We start from the raw sequence: 18679 nt of genomic DNA on the forward strand, positions 1-18679 counted from the left end.
TAGGATGATCATTTTATAGTGAAGAATGGAGGTGGCATTTTATATGCCTTCTGCACATTAAAAATTAAAGACAGCAAACTCTTGAATATGACATCAATCTGTATTGGTTATGCCAATATTTTCTTTGAATTTGGGTCACCACTAGAAAATATATTAGCAGAAAAGCCTAATCTTAAGTTAACCATATCTAGCTTCATGGTCCATTTTCCTTATAATTTTGACCTCAGTTTGTAGGCTGTAAAGTGGAATAAAGGGCAACACAAAATGGAACATTCTAAAATATTAGGCCAAGAATATTTAAAAGGTTGGCCCATAAAAAAGAAAGAAGTTCCAGCAGAATGGAATCGTCTAATGGGCCCAAATACGTGGAACATAATGCAGAATCATCATTTTTGAAGTCCAAACTAACCTGTACCTGTTTCAACTTTTAACTTTGGATGAATCACGAGACAAGAGTACCAATTAAGCTGTAAACTCTGTCATCTTTTTTTTTTTTGCCAATCATGATGCACATTCAAGTTTAAATTTAGATGGGACACGTGTTGATAAATAATTGGATAATTTGAAAAATTAAAATAAAAACACTCAATCATTTTTTAACACATTAGTCAGTCCATTCACTCTCCGTTTTTAAGTCTGACTAAGTGGCTTTATTTTTTTTTTTTTCTCTTCTACCATACATAATAGCTTACAAAAGTTGAATAGACAGCATATCTTGGTCCAAACACGCCACCACCATTATCCCGTCGCTATGACAATTTAATGTGGCGAGAAAACCGGACCAAGCACTATATTATGGGCAGTATATTGAAGGGTGCCGGACCAAACGGTGGTGGCTGGAGGTTATGGAGTTTTCGACTGTAGTTAAAACCAAAAAGTGTAACTCATTTCTTCTTCAATTGGTAATTGAGCTGTTTAATTTGAAGCTTGATTGTATTGTTAACCATAGTCTCTAATTTTCTGTCATTTTTCACTTGCTCCATTTATGCGTATTAGGCGATATTGAGTTTCTTTTCGCCAAATGTCCACAACAGGACTAATAATGGCCTCTATTTCTAATCTTTGTTGCTAAATTTTTTAATGCTTGAAGTATCAAACAACGGTGGTTCACCTCTTCATTTTCATCTCTTCCCGAGTTTTTGTTGGACAAATCTATATGTTGATGTGTATTGCATAAATCCACATTTTCTTGATTGTGGTCTTCTGTGGTTGCCTGAGATTAAAGAGGGAGTTTTTTCATTTCTATTATCCGTTTTGGTTGAATGAACTCCTCGAAAAATCATCCTTTATCGTTAGCGTTAGCGTTAGCGTTAGCGTTAGCGTTTGCTTTTTTTTTTTTCTTTTTATATAGAAATTGACCAAAATATTATCTTTTCCAGTGGCTTTCTGGATGTGGTAATAACATGGTTAATGTACCGATTCCTACAGATTGCGCCAATTTGTTGACCCAAAAAAATGCGTCAACGGAATCCGACGTTGCCCCTTCCAAGTAGACATCATCTGTACAACATAATTCGGTTAGTCATTCGACTTTTCGTGAAGTGGTTTATACAAATGCTTCTGGTACGAGTAATCCTCCATTCGTATCTTCCAGAATCCAAAGTTTGTACCACAAACTTGTCGATTTTGGATATCTTCTCGTCTACAGCCATTGCTCCCACTCAAATTCTAGAACTATGATACCAGTTGTTAGGAATTAGATCCTAATAATTTTGCCACAATCAGTGAGTGGGACGCAAAATAATTTAAATTAAGAAGAAATTAAATTAGTAAAAAATAAGTGTTGCCTACATTCACAAAAGAAAAGAAGATGAATACAACAATACACTCTCTATATTTTATTTGCCTATGTAGAGGCAATCTCTCAAATTTCTTTTTCGCTCTTGCGAAATTCTCGGCACTTCACTCTCTCCACTTCTGCACTTTTTAAGTTCACTTTGCATAAATTTTCATTCATGCATCCAATTTATAGAGATTTTTTTTGGAGACTTAATCTTTCTCCTTTTGAGAATTTGGATGTAATTTAAAATGAAACATGATTATTAGAAGTAACAAATTTAATATTTTCGTTAACAAAATGTAATTATTTATGTAGTAGTAAATTAAATAAATAAATAATTTTTTCAGATATATAAATTGTTAAGAACAAAAAAAAAAATGAAGAAAATGATTAAACACTGCTCATTTGGTGCAACTTTTGGTGCAACGGGTTGGAGTTGATTGTTAGTTTGATGCAAGATTTAGTGTAAAACGATGCAAAACTTATCTCAAATTTTGGTGCAGAGTTAGATATGGCCTAAGACCTAATGATCACACATTCTTACTCTCATAGCACTGAATAGGGATCCTTTGTAAAATATAAGCATTTGAATTGTACCTATGATCAACTCTAACTATATGTCTACCCACAGAATGCTATAATCATAAATTCCTTCAATTATATTTCAGAAACTTTTATGTGGCAGGAGATTGATCTTTGGTCCAAATAAGGCATCATGCCTTTTATCGACATTCTTGATACGAGCCCCTGCATTAACACTCTGTATCAAAATGCTTATGAGGATTCGAGAAGAAGACTTCCTTGTATCGGAATGCTGTATTGATAGTGGGACCTGTCCTCACAATTTTCGTTTGTATTTTTTTGTTTCAAGGGGGCCAAAAAAAAAAGAAAAAAAAAATTAGGTTTTTGGCCTTAAAAATGAATGAATTGTATGAAATGGTGTTTATTTTATTATATCAAGACCAGAAGCATATATTTTCTTATATAGAGGTTTATAATGAAGGATATATATTGTGTACAAAGAAAGAATCAGACTAAAGGGAAAGAATAAAGATTAAAAGGAATGAAAGAAGAAAACATGCTGTAATCAAGCCTCTTCCTGTAATCAAGTAATCATATCTCTTCCAATATGGTATGTCAACTGGTATGCTTTCTGTTAGTTTCCTTAACATCCCCAGCCCCTCGCAAGCGAATAGGGGGAGACAAACCATGAGCTTGGCCTTGAGAAAGAGAAACCGAGGAGAAGTAAGTCCCTTTGTGAAAATATCAGCAATTTGGTCATATGTAGAAATAAACTTAACAACAACATCCTTATTCAAAACTTTCTCCTGAATAAAATGACCATCTACTTCCACATGTTTTGTGCGAGCATGAAAAATGGGATTGGAAGCAAGGGCTATTACCCAAATTATCACACCAAATAGTTGGAACACATGTAAGATGAACTTGTAAATCTATAAGTACCATCATAATCCAATAAAGTTCGGCAACAGTCAGTGCTAAAGCCCAATATTCTGCCTCAGTGCTTGATCGAGCAACAATCGATTGCTTTTTATACCAAAGCCTGAGGTGGAGCGACGGTCATCCGGATCACCCGCCCAGTCAGAATCACTAAATGCTTGTAAGTGAAGATTTCCCTTGGAGAAAGTAAGACCATGATCAATCGTACCTTTAAGATAGCAAAGGACCCATTTGGCGGCCGTCCAATGAATAGTAGTAGGAGTGTGAAGATGTTGGCAAAGCTGATTGACAGAATAACCAATTTCTGGACAGGTAAGAGTGCAATATTGGAGATCACCAACAATCTGACGATATTCAGTGGCATGAGGCAGTGGATCACCACTAGAAGTAGCAAGCTTCGAACCTAAGGTACATGGTGCCGAATATGGCATGGCACCAACCATATGAACATGTTCTAAAATGTCTAATATGTATTTGGATTGATGGAGGTGCATGCTGTGAGAGTCACGGGTGGCCTAAATTCCAAGAAAATAATGAAGGGAAGCCAAACCCTTCAAGGTAAATTCAGATTTTAATTGCTGAATCAATGAGGCAATGAATGAGTTTATGTGATCCTGTATTAAGAATGTCATCCACATAGACCAAAATAAAAATATGAACATCAGTTTGGTGATAAGTAAAAAGAGAGTGATCAACCATGGATCCCATAAATCCGAGTTCCAACAGACATTAAGAGAATCGATTAAACCAGGCTCTAGGTGCCTACTTTAATCCATAAAGGGCGTTATTAAGATGACATACATAATCTGGATGTTGTGAATCAATGTAGCCTTGAGGTTGAGAAATGTAAACTTTTTCATCAAGAGTACCATGAAGAAAGGCATTAGACACATCCAATTGCTTGATATCCCATCCAAAGTGTACACCAAGAGTCAAAACAATGCAAACAGTGGCAGGTTTGATGACAGGACTTAGGTCTCAGAATAATCAATGCCACTAATTTGATTATATCCCTTAGCCACTAAGCGGGTTTTTCGACAATCGAGAGAACCACCCTCCTTTTGTTTAGTCTTACAGACCCACTTAGTGTCAATAAAATTATGACCAATAGGTTGGGGACAAAGGGTCCACGTGTTGTTGGCAAGTAAAGCAGCATATTCCTCATCCATTGCCTTTTTCCACTATGTAGAAACTATTGCTTGTGAGAAATTCAATGGTTCTTTAGGTAAAGAAATTGTGGTCAAGGTAGATTAAGATGTCGGTTCAAGTAGTGGGTAACGAAATCAAGGAATTGCTTGGGCCGTGAAAAACCAGTTTGTGATCTTGTTACAATCTGTTAGGAATTGAAATTGAATCAGTTGAAGGTAACGACGATGATGTGGATGGGTGAAAGGAATCCGTGACTATAGGAGAAATGATTGATTGAATGGGTGAAGAATCTTCCACCAAGTGAAAAGAATTTCCATAGGATATAAGATATGTGGAGAGTCGAAATTATTGGAGTTAGATACTTGCTCATGTGGGGAGTGATGGGAATCGATGGTAGGAGATATGGATTCAACGGGAGAAGAGTGATTGTGCTCAAAGGGGCTGCTTGGAGGAAATCTTGGACACGCAATGGGTGAGAGATCTTTCGGTAGACGAGTGACAATGGACATATCCTTAGTTAGAAAAATTTCTCATAAAACACTACATGTCATTAATAGGTATACTCTCTTTGAGATGGGATCAAGACATCGATAACCTCTATGATAAGATGAGTAGCCTATGAAGATGCACTATTTATTGCGAAAGGCGAGCTTGTTTGTATTATAGGGTCTAAGGAGAGGGTAACAAACACATCCAAAACATTTTAATTGAGAGTAATCAGGTGGTCTTTTGAAGAGAAGACTGTAAGGAGAGTTAGTAGTCTAAGGCTTGGTGACTTGTTTTTCCACAAATCTAACAGGGATTGCAAATATGAGAGTTGCCATTCCCACTAGGCATCATATTGGATGGCCCTTCTTGTGCCTTTGAAGGTCCTCCTTGCGGATGAGGAGACTTTGAAAATTTTGGTTTGAATGAACCTTGCCTTGGAGAGCTTTTAGGAGGATAATTTGGTTTGTTACGCCATTGTCCTCCCTCATGTGAATTTCTACCAGCAATCATAGCAAATGTTGGTTGTTCCATAGAGGATAAGTGAGCTTGGTTTTCAATCATTATCTCATAAGAAAGTAACTGTGATTGGAAGTCATCAAAACTCATGGCACTATATTGCAAGGGAAACAAAACGGCTGTGACAAAAGGATTAAAAACTAAATTCAATCCACTCCACGTAAGAGAGAAGATCATTCTCACTTTCTGGCTTACCACTAACTGCAAGCTGATCGGCAAGGGATTTGGCAACAGCTAAATATTCAGTGTATGTCCTATTTCATTGCTGTAGTATTTGTAATTGACGCTTGAGACATTGCACATGGGCCGGCGAGTGCGACGCATATCGCTTGGCCAAAGAGTCCCACACTTGTTTGGCAGTAGTGAGACCAAAAACAGAAAGAAGGTTATCTGTTAGAGTGGCATTTAGCCATCCTATGACAAATTGACCCTTCTTGATCCACAAAACATATTCAGGATTAATATCCTTGGTAGGCTTTCCTTCGGAGTCACGAAGAAATTTCTCCGGACAGGGTTCAGAACCATCCACAAATCCAAGTAAATCATTGCTACATAGAACATGTTGCAGCTGTGAGACCGAGTTAAGATAATTGGTACCATCCATCTTCACCGAAACCAACTGAGAAAATTTCGGTTGAGAGAAGACCAATGAAAGAGTAGGAGTGGAAGTCATTGATAATAATAGGACAGGAACTTGTTTTAGCTTAAGCTATAAAAGCTCTGATACCATGAAAGAATTGTATGAAATGGTGTTTATATTATTATATCAAGACCAGAAGCCTATATTTTCTTATATAGAGGTTTACAATGGAGGATGTATATTGTGTACAAAGAAAGAATCAGACTAAAGGGAAAGAATAAAGATTAAAAGGAATGAAAGAAGAAAAACATGCTATAATAAAGCCTCATGTTCTAATCAAGCCTCTTTCTATAATCAAATAATCATATCTCTTCCAATATGGTATGTTGACTGGTATGCTTTCTATTAGTTTCCTTGACCAAAAATGTTTATTTTATATTTGAAGGAAAAAAAAAAAAAAAAAAAACCTTCGCAGGATTTGATCTTTCTCTTCATGACATCTTCAAGAGATACGGGAATAATTCCTATAAACTCACAGCTGCCTAAATCAGATGAATCACTTTTTGCTTCATCTGTGGAATGGATGAACAATGCAACTCTTGAAACAAAACTTCCTAGAACAGAGGACATTTTTGTCGATGGACACATAGTTAAAGTGAAGTTCTATGACACTTGTTTGTTATATTGTCCACCATTGCTCTATCTGCAACAATTGAATCCAGAGATTTGATCATCATTGTCCATAGGTGGGTCAGTGTATTGGAGTTGTAAGTCTACCACTTATAGTTTATGCTAAGAAGTTTTCATCAATTTTCATTTATAATTTTAATGCCTCTTTGCTTTTTATCACTGAAAATGAATTTTGCATCTCCCAAATATTACTTGTGTTTTTAAGGGAAGGCACCAATCTTGATTACCCAAAATTCTAAATCTTTAGTTTTGTCTGGTTCTAGGTCACAACTAGCAGCAATTTAATCTTTAGTGGCATGGTAGTTTCTCAAATATACCTTGAAAGGTCGTAAATGATTGTATTTGGTAGTATGCATTTGGGACCTCGAAAGAGAATTTGGAAATATAAATTCAATATCTATTTAAGTTTTTCAAATACTGATTTTGAGGTATTAGACTTTGATGTGGTTCTTGATAAAAAATCGTCTCCACAGTGTTTGTTGGGACTTTCGTCTCATTCATATCGACATCAACAATCTTGTGCATATATGTTTACACTTTTTCCTTTTTGAACCTCCTTAAAGAATAGGGAGGCATATGGGGTGCCATGTCAAGGGACGTTGTATCAGTCATTCTAATGGCTTACTGCTTCGTTGTGGTATGTTTGTTGGTGGGCTTAGCGTCTTTCATTTCTATCTCATATCCACAAGCAAGGTTAGCTTTTTTCTCTTCATAAACTAATGATGTTTCGTGTCCTAAGAGTTATGAAATCCATATGTTGTATGAAGATTAGTTTTTCTTATTATAATTTCAATCAACTTATTTAGCCCGTTATTGATCCCTCATTATTTTCAAAATACAATTTTCTTACTTCTTTTCAATCATACTGATACGAATCCAAAGCAAGGCGGTTGGGGAGTATCTGATATTTTTTGTTCTTTCTCAAATAAGTTAGTCTGTTAGTTTGTTATCAAATTCCTACTTTAATGGATGTAAAAGTTGTGCCCAGCTCTACTAAAGTGTTGGGAACTGTTTAATAAAGGAAGCAAAAAAATTTAACAGGTCTCCTTTGGGAGAAATTAGGAAGTATTGGTTCCTCATATAAACCAAATTATTTGTTGTTTTCGCTATTCATAACTAATAATTCTTTATCTCCTATCATTTTTGGTATCAACGCCCAAGATGGATCTTCAAGATAGATTGACAAAACTTGAAGAAATTGTGGCCTCTCTAGCTGCGAGTCAGAAAGAGAGACTGTAAAAAATTTCTGAAAACAAGGAAAAAACATCCAACAAACTCATGGTAAAGGAAAAGAGGATGAGTAGTGCTCTTCCTACAAGGGAGGAATATGAAGTAGTAATTTCATTCCAAAAACACTAAAACTTGATTTTCCTCGTTATGATGGACGTGACGAACCAACGACATGGGCGTGCAGAGCAGAGAAGTATTTTTCATTGCATGAAATTTGGGAATCAGATAAAGCCTTGTTGGCTTTATTTCATCTAGAAGGCGATGCTTAATTATGGTTCTAAATGTTGGAGCAGGAGATTGTATATGTTACTTGGGAGGACTTCAAACAGGGGATATTTTCTCGCTTTAGCCCCAACCAGTTCGAAGACCCATTTGGTGAGCTCATTCATCTGAGACAAATTAGAATTGTGATTGATCATCAAGTTTGAGAAGCTTTTATCCAAAGTCGGTCATTTGTCCCAGGAGAAAGTGGGTTCTTTTATCACTAGGCTGAAGGAAAATATTCGAATTGATGTGCAGGCCAACTTACCAGCAACTCTTATGATCGCTATCAATCTGACAAAATTATATGAAGCTCGTGATATTGCTCAGAGAAGAACCCCTGTAACGATGCCAAGACCTACAATCAATACCCCACAATAACCTCCAGAATGCAGTCCAATAAAAGTAGCCACTGTGTCAACTTCAAAACGAATGACTCCAAATGAATTAGCTAAGAGGCTTCGAGAAGGATTGTGCTTCCACTGTAATGAGAGATATGTTCCAGGCCATAAATGAGCGAAGTTATTTCATATCGAAGCTTGTTGGGAACCTGATGAGGATGATGGCGATATCGACATGGAGATAAAAGCAATTGAAGGTGCTATACCAGAAATCTCATTACATGCCATGGTTGGGGTAAAAATACCAACAACTATGCGAGTTTGGGACAGTTTACAAGGACAGCCAGTAATGGTGCTTATTGATTCTAAATCGACACATAACTTTGTCAATTCTCGAGTCGTACAACAAGCAAAGCTNCAAGGACAGCCAGTAATGGTGCTTATTGATTCTAAATCGACACATAACTTTGTCAATTCTCGAGTCGTACAACAAGCAAAGCTTCAAACAAACTCAATTGGCGGACTTGATGTCATGGTAGCATCAGGTGAAAGGTTAATAAGCCATGGTAAATGTAAGAAAATTTATCTTGAGCTCTAAAGAACTCCATTTCTCGTTGACTTCTTTTGTATTACCATTGGAGGGGTATGATGTTGTTGTTGGTACTCAGTGGCTAAGCATGTTGGGTCATATTAAATGGGACTTCAATAAGCTTCTCATAAAGTTTCTTTGAAATAAAAAGGAGCGTGTCTTGCGTGGCATAGTAAATTCACAACGAAAGGTCGATGAGACATCACCAATCACCAAGCTTCACAAAGGGTAGCATGGAGTTGTACTACATGCCATAAATGGTAACATCTCTTCCAGTAGAACTGATTGTATACCATTGCAGATTGAAAATCTTTTGTAGGAATACCTGGAGATATTAAATCTTCCAAAGAGCCTTCCTCCGCAAAGAGAGCAAGATCATTGAATTCCTATTTTGCCTGGGCTTGGGCCTAGGGCTATGGCTGTCCAGCCATATCATTATCCTTATTTTTAAAAAAATGAGATTGAGAAAATTGTGAAAAAGCTACTAGGAGCCGAAATAATTTAACATAGCACCAGTCCATATTCTTCCCCAGTTTTTTACTAGTAAAAAAAGAATGATGGGTCATGGCAAATGTGTATAGACTATCGGGCTTTGAACGAGATCATAGTGAAAGATAAGTTTCTAATTCCAGTTATTGATGAGCTATAGGATGAATTGATGGGAGCTCGCTACTTCACAAAATTGGACTTAAGGTCAGGCTATCACCAAGTGCGGATGCACCCACCAAATGTTGAAAAAATTGCTTTTTGAACTCACCAAGGTTACTACTAATTTTTGGCAATGCCTTTTGGACTTACTATTGCTCCTTCCACATTTCAAGGATTAATGAATGAGATATTCAAGGACTATTTACGCAAATTTGTGTTAGTTTTCTTTGATGATATACTTGTGTACAGTAAAAATTGGGATGATCACTTGGCGCATCTACAAGTTGTCTTTAACCTTTTGAAAACTAACCAATTGCACCTTAAGCTGGAAAAGTGTCAATTTGGGAAGGGGGAAGTTTGCTACTTAGGGCATGTGATATCCCAACATGGAGTAGTAGTTGATCTTTCAAAAATAGAAGCTATGGTTCCTTTGCCCAAACCAAAGACAGTGAAGGGTTTACGGGGATTTTTAGGCCTTACGGGGTATTATAGAAAGTTTATCCAAAATTATAGAAAAATTGCAGCTCCTCTTACCAACATGCTCAAAATGGATTCTTTTAGGTGGAGAGCTTCATCAGAAGATGCATTTGAGAAACTAAAAATCGCCATGACTCAAGCTCCGATGCTATCTCTTCCTGATTTTTCTAAACTTTTTATAATCGAATGTGATGCTTCAGGAACAGCCAATTGCTTATTATAATGTAGTTCTACATGGGAAACATCTCCTTCTCTCTACCTATGACAAGGAAATCCTTGCTCTTGTTTTGACAGTGCAAAAATGGAGACCATACCTTTTGGGGAGGAAGTTTATTATGTGTACAGATCATCAAAGTTTGAAGCATCTCCAAACTCAAAAAATTACCACTCCAGCTCAGTAAAGATGGTTGTACAAGCTGATGGGTTTTGATTTTAGTGTACAGTATAAAACAGGGATGGAAAATATTGTTGCTAATGCTTTATCACGGTATCATGAAGCTAAGTCAATAATTGGGTCACTTTGGCCAATTTCGCACTTGGTCCCCCATTGGGTGGATGCCATTAAGGATGAACTTCAAGCAAATGCATCAAAGAACTTATGGACCGTATTCATCAAGATGAAGCCCTAGGCCCAAGAAAAGTAGTGGATGGGTTGATTTTATATACGGATCGTATTTTCCTTCCTGTCTCTTCCAGACTTACAAGAGACATCATTTAGGAATCTTATGGTAGTACACATGAAGGGTATGTGAACTTTTCAGAGGACTAAAGCTAATTTTTATTGGAAAGGGATGCGAAATCAGATCAAGGGATTCATTCGTGAATGTGATGTTTGCCAACGACACAAAACTGATCAAACTAAGCCAGCAGGGTTATGGCAACCACTTCCCATCTCCCAGCGGATTTGGGAAGATATTTCTTTGGATTTTGTTGACGGTTTACCTATGTCAAATGTTAAGTCAACTATTTTTGTAGTGGATGATAGACTTTCGAAATATTCCCATTTTATTCTTCTGTCCCATCCGTATACTGCTATGGCAGTAGCTAAATTATTTTTTGAGAATATTTTAAGTTGTATGGCTTGCCGAAATCTATGTTTGTGATCGTGATCCTACGTTCACCAGCTCATTTTGGAGAGAATTGTTGAGTTTAAATGGGACCTCCTTCAATTTCAGCTCCAGTTATCACTCACAAATCGATGGCCAAAGTGAAGTGGTTAACAGAACAATAGAAATGTATTTAAGGTGTTTTACAAGCTCAAGACCCAAAGAATGGATGAAATGGCTTCCATGGGGTGTAATATTGTCATAATACTAGTTGGCACACTTCTTCTAAAGGGACTCCATTTGAGGTCTTGTATCATCTCGAGCATGAATTATTGGAAAGAGATCAAGTTCTTAAGGATGTACGCCATGATATTTTGAAAGCCCAAGAATGGATGAAGAAAATATATGATGCTAAGCATAAGGAGCAAGAATTTGTAGTAGATGATTGGGTATTCTTGAAGCTTCAACCATACAAGCAATCATCCCTTGCATCCCGAAAGAATTTCAAATTATCTCCCCATTATTATGGGCCGTTCGAAGTGTTAGAAAAGATTGGAAAGGTGGCATATAAGTTCAACTTACCTTCTTCTTCCCATTTACATCCAATATTTCATATTTTAGTACTCAAAACGAAGGTTGGGGACCAACAATTTTTTTTTTTAAAGATATACCATCGGTAGGAGAAATCTTCGAACACCATCCTCACTCCATAATTAACTCTAGAGTCGGGAAGGGAAAATCTGAGGTGCTAGTTTGATGGCAAGGACTATCGCCAAGCAACTTGAGAAGATTGTCAAGTTATCCAAGAACGTTTTCCAGAACTCAACCTTGAGGACAAGGATGTTGCTTAACGAAGAGGGATCTAATACGACTCCTAGTTATGGAGGCGTTGGGGAGTATCTAATATTTTTTGTTCTTTCTCAAATAAGTTAGTTTGTTATCAATTTCCTAATTTAATGGATGTAAACGTTGTGCCCAACTCTATTTGAGCGTTGGGAACTGTTTAATAAAGGAAGCAGAAAAATTTAACAAGTCTCCTTTGAGAGAAATTGGGAGGTATTAGTTCCTCGTATAAATCAAATTATTTGTTGTTTTTGCTGTTCATTACTAATAATTCTTTAGCTCCTATTACACACATTTTTCAATAAAGTAATATTACACACAAATCAAAATATTTACTTATTTTTTAGCCACGCATTCTCTATCAATATACTATTTCAAAATGCATTTTAAGCCAAAAAAGGGACTTAAACAGGTGCTAAATTTACACTTTCTTATATGTTAAACTTGTCTTCCACACTTCATTTATCAGATATCAACTTCGTGATCATGCGGGAATGAATGTTGGCAAACTTTTTCGAAAGGCCATTTTCACTAGTGAAAGTTAAAAAAACCCCGAATTCTAAAGTGTTCCTTTAAATGCCTTACCTAGATATTGATAATGTATAATTCAAAACAATGGTATCCGTTGATATTGTTTAGTATCATGTACTGAAATTTTGTTGATATTGTTCATTATCATTGATAATTTTAATTTATGAAGTGTCCATTATCTTAGCTTAGTTTATACTTGTTACGGACGACATATGAAAATTTTTCGGTATCGTAATGATAAGAAAGAGAATCCATTTGATTGAGGTATGATATGATAAAGAATCTCAAGGAAATCTGTTTCTCCAAGACAGCACCATTGCTAGTCAAATTTCGGGAAATGGTCACCGAAGAAGATCATACGATACTAAGATCCATAACAAAAGGATTTGGGTGATATTATCAGCTCGAAGGAGAAGGACCTAGAAGTAGGTACCATTGCCGAGGACGGTAAGCCACTTCCGAATATTTTTGCAGAATGTGGACTACAATGGAATTGAAGATAGCTTGAAGAAGGATGAAGGAGGAAACATCAACCTCGACCTTTATTTTTTTTCGACTACTCAAGAAGAAGATTTAGGTATTGGAGACAGTATGGTTGATGATAATGGGGACTGGAGCTCTATGAGAAATTCATCTGCAGTGCTTCGAAGATAAGGTTATTTATTTCTTGTCTCAAGAAATATGTGTAAGTTTTATCCCCTAGATCCAATCGATTTAGGTTGTAAACACTTTTAATATGTTTAATACATTTATTTTTGGCAAGATCTATTATTTATTTAAATTAATGTTCTGATAAATAATGTTAAATAATAGAGTCCGAAGATTCAAGTTTAAGTGATTTGTTAATCACAAGGAGTTGTGATTGTGAGATGCAAATTATATATGTTTGGATCTTGAATAATTCATGGTCATAAATAATAACGAGATACAGATATCGTTATTACAGATAGACCTTCATGTGTGACTTTTTTACTTGCGAAGTAAGTAGTTGATCTCACAAATTTAAGTGTAGTGACACTTAAATGAACGTGTGGATGTTTTGTTATAGAACGAAACATTGGAGATCCGCTAAGGGATTTCACATGGATAATTATCTGAGTGTTATTGATTAATCTCTAACATTCAGTAGTGAAATTGATCCTTTGACTTGAGGTCATTATAGTGCCTTGTATGAGGACAGTCATACTTTGACAATGTTGGATGTTGCTCTACCAAAGACCGTTAATACAGCATCATTCGGATATGTCAAGAACCATATAAAGGTTGTGAATGACCAATAGATGATTCATCACTCTTAGATAGTAGGAGATTGTGATCTACATTTCGTTCGATTAAGTCGATAACAAAATCTTTGGTCAAGGTATACTCATAAGTCGAAAAGAAGTTTTCGACTCATATTGGCTTAATGGTAGAATGAAAGATATGATCGATAATCGAGATTGACACACTTCCATATCTCGTAATTGATCGGATCATATTGACGAAGAGATTATAGTTTCATGGTAAACGAACAGGTTTGGTTTTGTCTACTACATAATATTTCCCGTCACATGTGTTGTCCTGGTACATTACTAGATGTCAATCTGGGACGACGAGTGTGAATTAATGATAATTGAAATGGTGTTTTAATTTATCAATTTTGATTAAATCAAAATAATATTTCACATCGTTAGGTATCGTGATCGGGAACCTGATGGGTCGCACACAAAAGAGAATTAGAAGATTGCAATTTGTCGATTAATTAATTTAACAATTGTTGGATGAATTAATTAATTGGGTTGGTTATTTATAGACCCGAATTAATTAATTCATGGGCCAGAATTAATTAAATGGATTAATTAAATATCGGACCGAGTCCGGTCAAACCCGTTTGGGTTTATATAAATACATGCCTAGAGTTTTCAGTCCGTAGAGAATCTTGAAATTTTTGCTAGCACAAGGGGAGAAAATCCTGGTGACTGCAATTTGTTCTCTATGTAGAATTCATTGGAGACTGGACAATTGGATAGCTGTGGAAGGCAGATCCAAGTTGTTGAACAAAGATAAAGAGTTTGCAGATCTAAGAAAATGTATAACTTTTATCACAATTTTTATCTAAATATAGAGATGAATCCTGGTAGGAATTGAAATTGTTTTTATTTTCGCTGCGTATGTTTAAGTAAATTCTCAATAGTAGTATCAGAGCTAACTTTGTATTTGTTAGGAATTGATTTACATGTTTATGAAATCAAAAGTTGATTTTTATCATGTTCTTGAATCTAGCAAATTATAATATTAATTTTATCTTCAAAATTTGATTTAAAAAAAAGGGTTGGAGGCGGAGGAGGGGCTACAGTAACGTGCACCTACGAGAGCTGCAAGCAGCGATGGTGCTGCCGCTGCTTCAACAGCACGAAAGCCCTGCTTAAAAAAAGAGGCGAGAGCTCGCCGCTGCAGGCAAGGTGGGAGGCTTGTTGGGTTGCTAGGCGGCTTCGCCAGCAGCTGAAGGGAAAATTTTTTTTTGGCTTTTGGGGAGTTGGAAGAGGGAGCCTCTCGTGCAATTTACGAAATTTGCAGGCCGCGCATGTAAATTGTTTTGGGGAGTTGTCTTGTAAATTTTAAATAAAGGACTTGTCACGTAAATTACATTGTTGAAGGGCCTATTTTTAATTTTTACTTGGGTCAAATTGCAATTGTTAAAATGGGTATTAGATTTGAATTCTAAATGGGTTTTTAAATTGTGATTTTAATTGGATTTGACCCATATTTCAATTTGGGCTCAAAATTAATTATTTATTTAAAATTGCCAACTTTTATATTTTTGTTAAAATTAGATTTTAACTTAAATATTTAATTTTAATTCAATTTAGTTAGAGTTGGACTCTAATCTTATGTTAATTAAAATTAATATTACTTTCCCAATACATATTGAAATTAGAGTAGGACTCTAATTAATTAAAATTTGATTTTAATTAAATTATCACACTATAAAATTTTATATAGAATTAGAGTTGGACTCTAATCCGGAGTTTAATTAAAATTTGATTTTAATTAAATTACTTCGCCCTATGATCATGGAATTAGAGTTGGACTCTAATCCAGTATTTAATCAAAATTTGATTTTAATTAAATAGACTCGCCAATTAAGTTAATTAATTAATATGATTAATTAATTATTTAATTATTTCGATCCAATTTTAAATAAGTTTTGACGACTATAATTGCTAGATTCTTGAGACATTGCATATAATAATAGATATTATATATAGGGGAACAATTATGTGATGAATGTTTATTTATGGATGATTATGGACTCGACCGTATGGATGTGTTGAATAGTTGACTTAATTCTTGTCGTTTTATGGGCCTGCAAGCCCTTAATTGTTTTAGACTTGAGAGTCCATTATTATTATTATTGTCATGAGCTTGTGAGCTCTTTATTATTTTTGGATCTGTGAGTCCATTGTTGTTATTATTATCATGGGCCTGCGAGTCCAATTTCATTTAGGCCTGCTTGTCAACTAGTATTGGATACATGTTGCAGCTGGACTAATTGAAGGCGTGAGAAAAGGAGGAAACCATGGAGATGGTGCATTGATATTGATTCAATGTTGTACCCCCTAGGAATTGACCAACTAGTCTTCCCTTTAGCTCGAGAAAACTAGATAGAATAAGTCCATAATCATCCATACTGTTATTTGTATATTTATTCGTATAGTTGATGTGTGTGTGTGTGTGTGTGTGTGTATATACCATTGCATGTTAAATCCCTTGTTAAAAAATTAAGTTAGTATTATTTTCCTTCTGTTATTGTAGTGAAAAACGAGAATCCTAAATCGACCTCAACTTGTTGAGTACACTCAAAGCTGATCTATTAGGGATATGTTTAACACTATGAAATATTTGATATTTTTGAATGATGGGTTTGACTTAACTAAAATTTATCTTTTGTTTAGTACATTCAAGAAGATAAGTTTTAGAGGCATGTTAAGCTAACACATAAGATGTATGAAGATAAAGAGCTGTCAGCTTAATGATCTGAGAGTTGTATGGAGATACAATTGATAATAGTATCTACTCAGATATTTTATTAAGGTTTGTTGAGTACACTCAAGATCTTGATATAACTAATGGGATCCCAGTCCACTGAGAATCAAATGTGGATTTCAATAATTTATGTATGAAGGTCATGAATTTATTTTAAGTAGTGGGAGCACGTTTAATTAAAGTCCTTATTGAATTTGTGCAAATGCATTATAATACCTATTGATTCTATATTTTTCGTCATTTACAATTTTTGAATCATGAATAATCATATGAATCTAAGAGGCATATTGGACGCCAACAAACTGACCAGACCAAATTTTCTCCATTGGCAACGCAATTTGAGAATCGTTCTCAAGCATGAGAAAATTGGGTATGTCCTTGAGTAGCCCCTTCCAGAGGTACCAACTGAAAATTCCACTGAGGAAGAGGTGGCCGCTTACAACAAACACATTAATGACGATAACACTGCAGCATGTGTGATGCTTGTAGCTGTCACCTGAGTTGCAGAAGTAACATGAAGGTATGGATGCTTACACTATGATTTTTCATCTCAATGAGTTGTATGATAAATAATCTCGTATGGAGAGGTATGAGACCTCTAAACAACTGTACCGGTGTAAAATGGCAGAGGAATCTTTAGTCAGTGCTCATGTGCTGAAGATGATTGGTTATATTGAGAAATTGACTCAATTGGGTTTTATCATGGATCACGAACTAAGTACTGACTTGGTTGTACAATCTTTGCCAGATAGTTATTCGCAGTTCATTATGAACTTCAATATGAATAAAATCGAATGCACACTCCCTAAATTGTTTAATATGCTTAAAACTGTGGAGCCCAATGTCAAGGCTTGCACTAGGCATGTCTTAGTCATTTAATCCTCCAAGGGCACTAAGAGAAAAATCAAAGGAAGTTTTAAGAAAACATCCAAAAAGGCTAAGGGCAATAACAAAGCAGGCGAGGAAAATACCAAAGTTGATGACCCGTGGTATCACTGTGGAGTGAAATGTCATTGGAAGAAGAACTGCAAGGCTTACCTTGCTAGCTTGAAAGGAAAGAAGTCTTCTGAAACTTCTACTTCAGGTATTTTTGTTATCGATGTTAATATGTCTACTTCATTAGCTTCTTGGGTATTAGATACTGAATGTGGATCTCATATTTGTATAAATATTCAGGGACTAAAGAGAAGTAGACCACTGCAGAAAAGAGAAGTTGACCTGCGCGTGGAGAATGGAGCAAGAGCTGCTGCATTAGCTGTATGGACATTCTTCTTACCACTACCTTCGGGCTTAGCATTAGAATTAGAAGATTGTTATTTTGTTCTCGCCATTACTAAAAATATTATTTCTATTTCATGTTTGGACATGAATGATTTTTCAATTAATGTTAAGAGCAATCGTTGTTCATTTTATAAAGATGAGATCTTTTGTGGTTGTGATATATTGCAAAATGGAATTTATATTCTTGATATTGAGTCATCTATTATGAATATAGAAAATAAAAGGTATAAAAGTGATAATCTAAATAATACCTATCTCTGACATTACAGACTGAGTCATATCAATGACAAACACATTTCCAAGTTACATAAAGATTGATACTTGGGGTCAACTAATTTTGAATCATTTGACAAATGCGAGTCATGCCTATTAGGCAAAATGACCAAATTTCCTTTTACTGGAAAAGGAAAAAGAGCTATAGAACTGCTGGGACTAATACATACTGATGTATATGGACCCATGTCAATCACTGTCAGGGGTAGCTTCTCTTACTTCATCACATTTATTGATAATTATTCTAGATATGGTTATTATATCTGATGACATTCAAGCATGAAGCACTTGAAAAGGTCAAGGAATTCAAACTTGAAGTAGAGAAATAAATCGGTAAAAATATTCTCACGCTAAGATCAGATCGAGGTGGAGAATATTTAAAGGGAGAATTTTTAGATTATCTAAAAGAAAATGAGATTCTCTTACAGTGGACTCTGCCATATACATCGCAACATAATGGTATATCTG

At 35.5% G+C, this 18679-nt stretch overlaps 1 long non-coding RNA gene and 1 pseudogene across 1 annotated transcript; both read left to right on the forward strand.

Moving 5' to 3' along the window:
• The first annotated feature begins 731 nt into the window (after nt 1-731).
• Nucleotides 732-2645, forward strand: LOC111403658. The gene is made up of 3 exons (XR_002704507.1): nt 732-902; nt 1429-1517; nt 2466-2645. It is a non-coding gene; the product is annotated as an uncharacterized LOC111403658 (long non-coding RNA).
• A 3557-nt stretch (nt 2646-6202) lies between these two features.
• On the forward strand, nt 6203-13285 carry LOC111404547 (annotated as a pseudogene).
• The last annotated feature ends 5394 nt before the right edge of the window (nt 13286-18679 follow it).

Source organism: Olea europaea, chromosome 11 (assembly GCF_002742605.1).
Source record: "Olea europaea var. sylvestris chromosome 11, O_europaea_v1, whole genome shotgun sequence".
Taxonomy (NCBI): Eukaryota; Viridiplantae; Streptophyta; class Magnoliopsida; order Lamiales; family Oleaceae; genus Olea; species Olea europaea.